An 8,107-nucleotide genomic window follows, 5' to 3' on the forward strand; every position below is an offset into this window, starting at 1 on the left:
GGGCCCTGCACGCCATGGGAGACCAGGAGAAGCACCTGGCTCCTGCCATCGGATCAGCACGGTGCACCGGCCGCAGCAGCCATTGAGGGGTGAACCAACGGCAAAGGAAGACCTTTCTCTCTGTCTCTCTCTCTCACTGTCCACTCTGCCTGTCAAAAAAAAAAAAAAAAAAAAAACCAGCCTCAACAGGACAGTGCGCTCAGCCCTCTGCCTCTCTGCTGAGCCGCCCGCCTGGCCTGCCCAGGTGTACTCTCCCCACTCACCCATGTAACCTCGCTCTCCCCCAGTCTGGGCGACTGGGCGCTCTCTCAGGTCCTGTCTGGAGAGGTGCCCGTCCGTTCTTACGGATGTCCCTGCCCTAACAAACCTTGCTATCTGGCTTCCACCGCTCTCTCTCACGCCTGACTTCTTTCTGGCGCGAAGACAAGAACCCTGTATTCTCCGGTAACACTTCCTCTCCCCCCTCCCCCGCCTTTTCAGCCTGGCTCCTGTGCTGGTCAGAGGGACAGGCCACCCCAGGTGCTGCCTTAAGCAGAGTAGTTGACCAAGCTGGACCTGGAACCCAGGGCCTGTGTGCGCTCTGGAATATATGGAGGGGAGAGAGTGGCCGGAGCGAGTGGGTTCTTTCCCGCAGCTTAGCACGGAGATCAAAAGCCGGGAAACAATTCCCAGAGGCAGAGGCTTCTATCAGACAGAAAAGAAACGTATTTGATTGGACGCGACAGAGACAGCGTGTGGCCGGAGAGGAGCCCAGGCGGAGTGCCCGCTGGCTCTGAGGAAGGGTCCGGGTTTGTAAGGCGTTGCTGTGTGTTCACCGGGTCATCCTGTTGGGGTGCCCATTGCACGGGGCGGGGTTCACATATGTACGGCTTGGGGCGCACTGAGATAGCGGGATCTCCTAGAGACCGCCTCCTTGGGGGCCCAGCCGCCTCCTCGCTAGCTCTGGGTAAACATCACAGCCACCCTGGAGGTGCGATTTAAGGTCTTAAGGTCACACAGGATACTGGAGCCAGTCTGACTCTCCCAGGGGCTCAGCCCCTTGCCCGCCAGCTCTGGGAGAAGGTGTGACCGAAAGCCGCAAGGTCACACGTGCAGCGCGAGAAGCTGTTAGTGGGAGATGCCGGTCGGCCTGGAGACAGCTTTCCGGCCACAGCCGACAACTTGCTGGTGAAAGCCATTCTACCTGTGTCTGAGGGGCCGCAGACCCCCGGCCCCACTGGACGGCCTCAAAAGATGCCCTCTGTGGTGTTAGTAAAATGGTGCTGTCTGTGGCTTGATCTACGCCCCGACATCATCCTAGGCTCCGGCCCCCACCGCCATGGCTGGAAGCCAGGTGACCCCATGGCCCAACCACAGGTGTCAGCTCCACCCCTACCCTAATGGGATTTGCTGCTCCTACTTCCCTGCCCGCCTCCCAGCAAAGGTTTAACAGGACCTGCTCCTGAACACGTGGCAGGTCCTGCCCAGACCACAGTAACCTTCCAGGTGGCCTCAGCCCTCCCCCCAGGGAAAGCCCTCTCTGCTGAGCACCACAGGGGTTACCTGGCCTGATGGCATGGAGCACTAACACCTGTCCCCCTCCCCCAAGGCGGGGCACGGTGGGGGGGGGGGCTGCTAGAAGTGAAGCCAGGGGAGGAATGTCACCTGCTTCACAAGGGGGGGGGGGGGGGCGGCGGCGGGAGGAACTGACCCCTTTCCTTCCAAGCCTCGTCTGAACACAGACAGGCGCCCTGCCCTGACACCTTGCCCCTTGCTGATGGCTCTCCTGTCCTATGTCTGAATTCCTCCTCGCGTGAAGACAAGAACCTATCCAGCCATCTCTGCTAGCAGAGCTGCAGCTCTCCAGGACGCACACCTGTGCGCCGGGCCGAGGCCACGACTCTGTTCCCTCGCAGGCGTCAAGGCTCAGGCTCCGCCCTGCACCTGGAGAGCCATCGGTGATCGGCTATGGGTCCTGTCTTCAGCAGGAAAGGATTCGGCCATGAGACAGAGGGTGGTGGCAAGTGTGCCAGCAAACTTCAGTGAAGAGAAGTAGAGAACGCACCCGAGAGGCAGACAGCCCGGGAGAGCGCTGAGGCCCCGCGCACGGTCAGACGGGGTATTTACGGGGGCTGGGCGTGGGCCCTCCGTGTCTCCTCCCGCTGTGCCCGTCTGGAATATTGCGGGGTGTGTGAGGTAGCAAGTCAGAAGCTGAGCCTATGTGTGCATGAGACAGGCCTGAAGACCAGCACCCACGGCGGAAGCCCCAGGAGCCCAGCGTCTTGCACTTCAGAGTCCTGCCCAGACCCTGACAACCTCCCAGGTGGTCCCAGCCCTTCCCCCACGGAAAGCTCCCAGGAGAACTCCCCTCAGGACCAAAGGGGCTACCTGATAACCTGGGGCAATAAAACCTTCTCAGAAGCCCTAAGGGAAGCCCGCCTACTCTGCCCTGGAGCCAGCAAACCTGGGGAGGAATTTGCTAATTTTCACCCAACAAACCCTTCCTAGGACCCCCTCATCCTTTGTCCTGGAGGAAACGGGGAGGTGGGTAAACAGACTCCCTTAAAAACCCAGAGAGTCCAAACAGACTGCGGCTCAGAGAGGCAGAGGGCTGAGCCCTGGTCTGGGCAGGTTCGTTCTCTCCGCTCAACCACGTAACCTCGCGCTCCCCCAGTCCCAGTGACCGGGCGCTCTCTCAGTCCCTTCCGTCCTGACGGATGCCCCGTCCCAATAAAGCCTTAGCGCTCCGCTCTGTCTCACGCCCGAATTCTTTCTTGCGTGAAGACAAGAACCCCTGGCACAGCCTGCAGCGTGATAACGCCTGCTGCCCCATGTGTGACAGCCCAGCCCACGTGGCAACCTGGCCCGCACCCTCCAAACCCAGCTGCCCCCACTTCTGGCGGCAGAGACCCCAAGTTCCCGAGGGCTACACGCTGAGAACCAGCCCTCTGGTAACACCCAACAGGCCTGGGGTTGTGCCCCTGCCCTGACTTCATGGGGCTTAATTTGAGGGAGGGTCCGGCAGGGAAGAGCTGGGAAGGCTCTGGTACTGGGTGGAGGTCAGGGTGGGCTTCACGACAGACCCCCCGGGGGCTGCTGCTCCTCTTCTGTGCACACACAGCCTGGGCCAAGGGTCCCGTCTCACAGACAAGCGGTTTATGAAATGAGCATGTGTCCTGGGGTGACCCCCCCCCCCCCCAGGCTTGGTGCAAGCCCCGCCCGCACACGTGGAAGAATCTGGTGGAAGCAGGACTTATTCAAAGCAAGGGCCAGCCACGGAGCCAGCGCTGTGGCACAGAGGGCTACGTCTTAGCCTGCATCCCATGTGAGCACCGTGTCCCCACGCACATGGGCCCTGCACCCCCGTAGGAGAGCGGGAGGCAGCTCCTGGCTTCGGATCAGCTCGGCCCTGGCCGTTGAGACCATTTGGGGACTGAACCGGCGGATGAAAGACTTCCCTGTAGCTCTACCTCTGAAACATTTTTTTAAAGAGAGAAGAAAAGTCACAGCTGTTATGTTAGCATCTGCTTCCTCCCACCAGACTTTGTCTCAAACCCTCGAAGATGCAGGCACGCAGACAAGGCATGAGGGCCAGGGGAAAGCCGCCGGGCACTGCTCGGGCCAGCGGCCTGGGCTGCTTCTGTCCCCTCCCCACCCCCAGTGTCCCCTCCCCTGCGAGGCCCCTGGGGTGGTGTTCAGGACGCTGAGGACGCCTTGCTGAAGGCAGTGGTGGCCCCTCGGACACAAGTGTGCGGCCCAGGCCCGAAGGCTCAGTTCCTGCCGCACCTGTGCACTCGCCTCCCTCTTCCAGGAACCAGGGGTTCCCCATGGCCGCCCCTCGGCCTCCCACTCTCACACCCGGCTCCTCCCCTGCCCTGGGTGCTGCCCAACCCGCTCCAGCACGAAGCCGGCCATGTCAGCAGCCCGCCGGCCCCTGGTCTGACTCCTGGCCCGTGGCGGGGGCTGCCCTGGATTTCTGGGCACAGGGGGAGGAGGCTCCGGGAGAGGGGGGCCCGAGGCGGAGCGGGTGGCGGGGTACAGGGGTGGCCCCGCAGATGGGGAGGCTTTCGCACGGAGGGGGACGTCTGTAGGCGGGGAGATTTCTACAGATCTGTTTGAAAGGCAGAGTTACAGAGAGGTGGAGCCAGAGAGAGAGAGGGAGAGAGAGAGAGCCAGAGAGAGAGAGAGGGAGGGAGGGAGAGGGAGAACCAGAGAGAGAGAGAGAGAGAGAGAGAGAGAGAGGGAGGGAGGGAGAGGGAGAGCCAGAGAGAGAGAGCCAGAGAGAGAGAGCCAGAGAGAGAGCCAGAGAGAGAGAGAGTACAGAGAGGTGGAGCCAGAGAGAGAGGGAGGGAGAGGGAGAGCCAGAGAGAGAGAGAGCACCAGAGAGAGAGAGAGAGCCAGAGAGAGAGAGAGAGAGGGAGGGAGAGGGAGAACCAGAGAGAGAGAGAGAGAGGGAGGGAGAGGGAGGGAGAGGGAGAGCCAGAGAGAGAGAGCCAGAGAGAGAGCCAGAGAGAGAGAGAGTACAGAGAGGTGGAGCCAGAGAGAGAGAGAGAGAGAGAGAGAGAGAGAGAGAGAGGGAGGGAGAGGGAGAGCCAGAGAGAGAGAGAGAGAGAGCCAGAGAGAGAGAGCCAGAGAGAGAGAGAGAGCACCAGAGAGAGAGAAAGAGCGAAGCCAGAGAGAGAGGTCTTCCACTCCCCAGATGGCCACAACGGCCAGAGCTGAGCCAACCTGAAACCAGGAGCCAGGAGCTTCTTCCGGGTCTCCCAGGCAGGTTCAAGATTTATTTATTTATTTTGAAAGGCAGGGTTACAGAAATGGGGAGGGGAGGGGAGAGGAGAAAGAGAGATGGATACTTTCCATCTGCTGTTTCACTCCCAGATGGCTGCAATGTCCTGGGCTGGGCCAGGCTGAAGCCAGGAGTCAGGAGCCTCTTCCGGGTCTCCCACACGGGTGCAGGGGCCCAGGCACTTGGGCCATCTTCTGCTGCCTTCCCAGGCCACAGCAGAGAGCTGGATCGAAAGTGCAGCAGCCGGGACTAGAACCAGTGCCCAAATGGGATGCCGGCACCTCAGGCAGAGACTTTACCTGCTGCGCCACAAGGCTGGCCCCACAGGGTCTAAACTGCTGCACCAAACCCCTCCACCGAACATTTTTAAATCTGTTTTCATTTAACTTTTTTTAAAGAAAGATTTATTTATTTATCTATTTTCGTCCAGGTTTCTGAAGCACCCCAGTATCTCTGCTGACCCCAGTATCTCTGCACTAAGGGCTGAAAGCCACCAGGAAACTCAGGAACCAGAGCAGGCTGGGCACCTGCACACAACCTGCCGACGCTGCACACGACCCCCTCCAGACACTGCACACTGCACACGACCCCCGCCAGACGTTGCACACGACCCGCCAGACGCTGCACACGACCAGCACTGAACACCTGCACACAACCCGCCCCGCCTCTGCGCACGCCCCACCCCCCACGCTGCACGTGGCCCACACGCTGCCTCTGCACACGACCTGCTCCTGACACTGCATGTGGCCCACACCCCCGCCCCTGCACACGACCCCCGCCAGACGCTGCACACGACCCGCCAGATGCTGCACACGACCAGCACTGGACACCTGCACATGACCTGCCCCGCCTCTGCACACGCCCCCCCTCCCCCGATGCTGCACATGGCCCACATGCTGCCTCTGCACACGACCCGCTCCTGACACTGCATGTGGCCCACACCCCCGCCCCTGTACACGACCCCCACCAGACGCTGCACGCGACCCATGCAAGCACCTGTGCGTGGGTGACCCACACACCTGACAGGTGCGCATGACCAGAACACAGCTCGGGCTCTTCGGAGGCCCCTGCCGCTGTGTCAGAGGTCAGAGGGTGCCCGGGTGGCACGGCCTTTGGAGGAGCGTCCAGGGTGCCGGTGACCCCTGCACACCTGCACACTGCCCAAGCCTGGCCTCCACCCGGACACCTCCAGCCAGCCCTGGCTGTTGCAGGCATTTGGGAAGTGAACCAGTGGATCTGTTAGGTAGGAAGTCAGTTATGAGCTTATGTGTGTGTGACAGGCCTAAAGAGAAGACATCTATATGCATCTGCATCTCAAAGTCATCCTAACAAGGTTTCAGGGGAAGCCCAGATTTCGCATCCTGCCTGCCCTGCCCCCTTCTACCTGATAACCTGCCAGGTGGAGACCCTCACCCCTCCTGCTTCCTGCCTGATAAATCTTCCACAATCTCCCAGGTGCAGCCCAGTATCTGCATGTCAAACACCCTGCTCCCTTCCTCAGGTCTGATAACATTTGCATCCATAAAGTCCTTTGTTTCAGACCTTCGAGAGAAGTTTTTCTATTTACATCCAAAAAGCCCTTTGTTCCAAGAGGAGCAGAGGTGGGGAAGCAAGACCCATCTCCTTAAAAACCCCCAGCCTCAACTGGACTGCGCGCTCAGCTCTCGGCATCTTTGCTGAGCCGCCCGCGTGGCCTGGCCGGGTGTACTCTCCACTCACCCATGCAGCCCCGCTCTCCCCCAGTCTGAGGGACTGGGCACTCTCTCTCAGGCCCTGTCTGGAGAGGTGCCCATCCGTCCTTACAGATGTTCCTTCTTAATAAACCTTGCTATTTTACCTCCCACTACTCTGTCTCACGCCTGAATTCTTTCTTGCGCGAAGACAAGAACCCTGCAATTTCTCCGGTAACAGATCTATCTCTGCCTTTCAAATAAAATGAAAATAAATAAAGTTTAAAAATTGAAAAAAGTATTGGGTAAACAACAAAGGGCATTCTTTTAAAAATCAAAATTGGTGGGGCTGGCGCTGTGGGACAGTGAGCTAAGCGGCTGCTTGACACCAGCATCCATTAGGAATGCTGGTTCGAGTCCCGGCTGCTCCACTTCCCAGCCAGCTCCCTGCTGATGCCCTGGGAAAGCAGCAGAACATGGCCCAGGTGCTTGGGCCCCTGCACCCGCGTGGGAGGTCTGGAAGAAGCTCCTGGCTTTGACCTGGTCCCGCTCCGGCTGTTGTGGCCCTTTGGGGAGTGAACCAGCAGATGGCAGACCTCTATCTCTCTCTCTCTCTGTAACAGCCTTTCAAATAAATTTTTAAAAATAAAAATCTTTAAAACTTTTAATAGTAATGTGTGTGGGGGTGGGATTTGGTCTAGTAATTAAGGCGCCCGTGTCCCACATCAGAGCGCCTGGGTTCAAACCCCAGCTCTGCTCCTGACTCCAGCTTCCTGCTCACGCAGGCCCTGGGAGCAGCCGTGGTGGCTCAAGTGCCTGGGCCCTGTCACCCACGGGAGACCTGGATGGAGTCCTGGCTGCTGGCTTCCGGCCCATCCAGCCCCAACCGCGTGGCCTCTGGGGAGAGCCCAGCAGGTGGGAGATCTCCCTCTGCTGCCATTGAAATAAACAAGTAAGTGTCAGTCCCCGTGGGCCGCACGTTTATGGGAAACGTTTACCATGGAAGCTACACTGGCTCCACGGGGCCACGAGCTCCTGAGCTGCCCTCTTCTCTATCAGCTTTGTGGCAGGCGATGCACGCACCCGAGTCAGGACCAAAACCCAGGTCGGCCTCCACCTGCACCCGCGGCCACCCAACTCTGTCACCAAACCCCAGAGCTGACCAACTGCTCCGCCTCCCGGTCCCCGGCCTCCCATCTCCTCTGCCTCCCGGTCCTCAGCTTCCGGCCCCTTGGATTCCCGGTCCTCAGCCTCCCGGCCCCCAGCCTCCCGGCCCTCAGCCTCCGGTCCTCAGCCTCCCGGCTCTCAGCCTCCCGGCCCCCCAGCCTCCCGGCCCCCAGCCTCCCGGCCCTCAGCCTCCTGGCCTCCCAGCCTCCCGGCCCCCAGCCTCCCAGCCCCTCAGTCTCCCAGCCCTCAGCCTCTGGTCCCTCAGCCAGGAGCTTCCTCTGGGTCTCCCACACGGGTGCAGGGGCCCAAGGACTTGGGCCATCTTCTACTGCTTTCCTAGGCCACAGCAGAGAGCTGGATGGGAAGTGGAGCAGCCGGGACTAGAACCGGCGCCCATATGGGATGCCGGCACTGCACAGCTTTACCTGCTACACCACAGCACCAGCTCTTGGAGATGGATCTCTCGTTTGCCTGTTCACTCCCCAAATGGCCACAGCGGCTGGGG

The sequence above is a fragment of the Lepus europaeus genome, chromosome 11 (genome assembly GCF_033115175.1).
Source record: "Lepus europaeus isolate LE1 chromosome 11, mLepTim1.pri, whole genome shotgun sequence".
NCBI classification, from domain to species: Eukaryota; Metazoa; Chordata; class Mammalia; order Lagomorpha; family Leporidae; genus Lepus; species Lepus europaeus.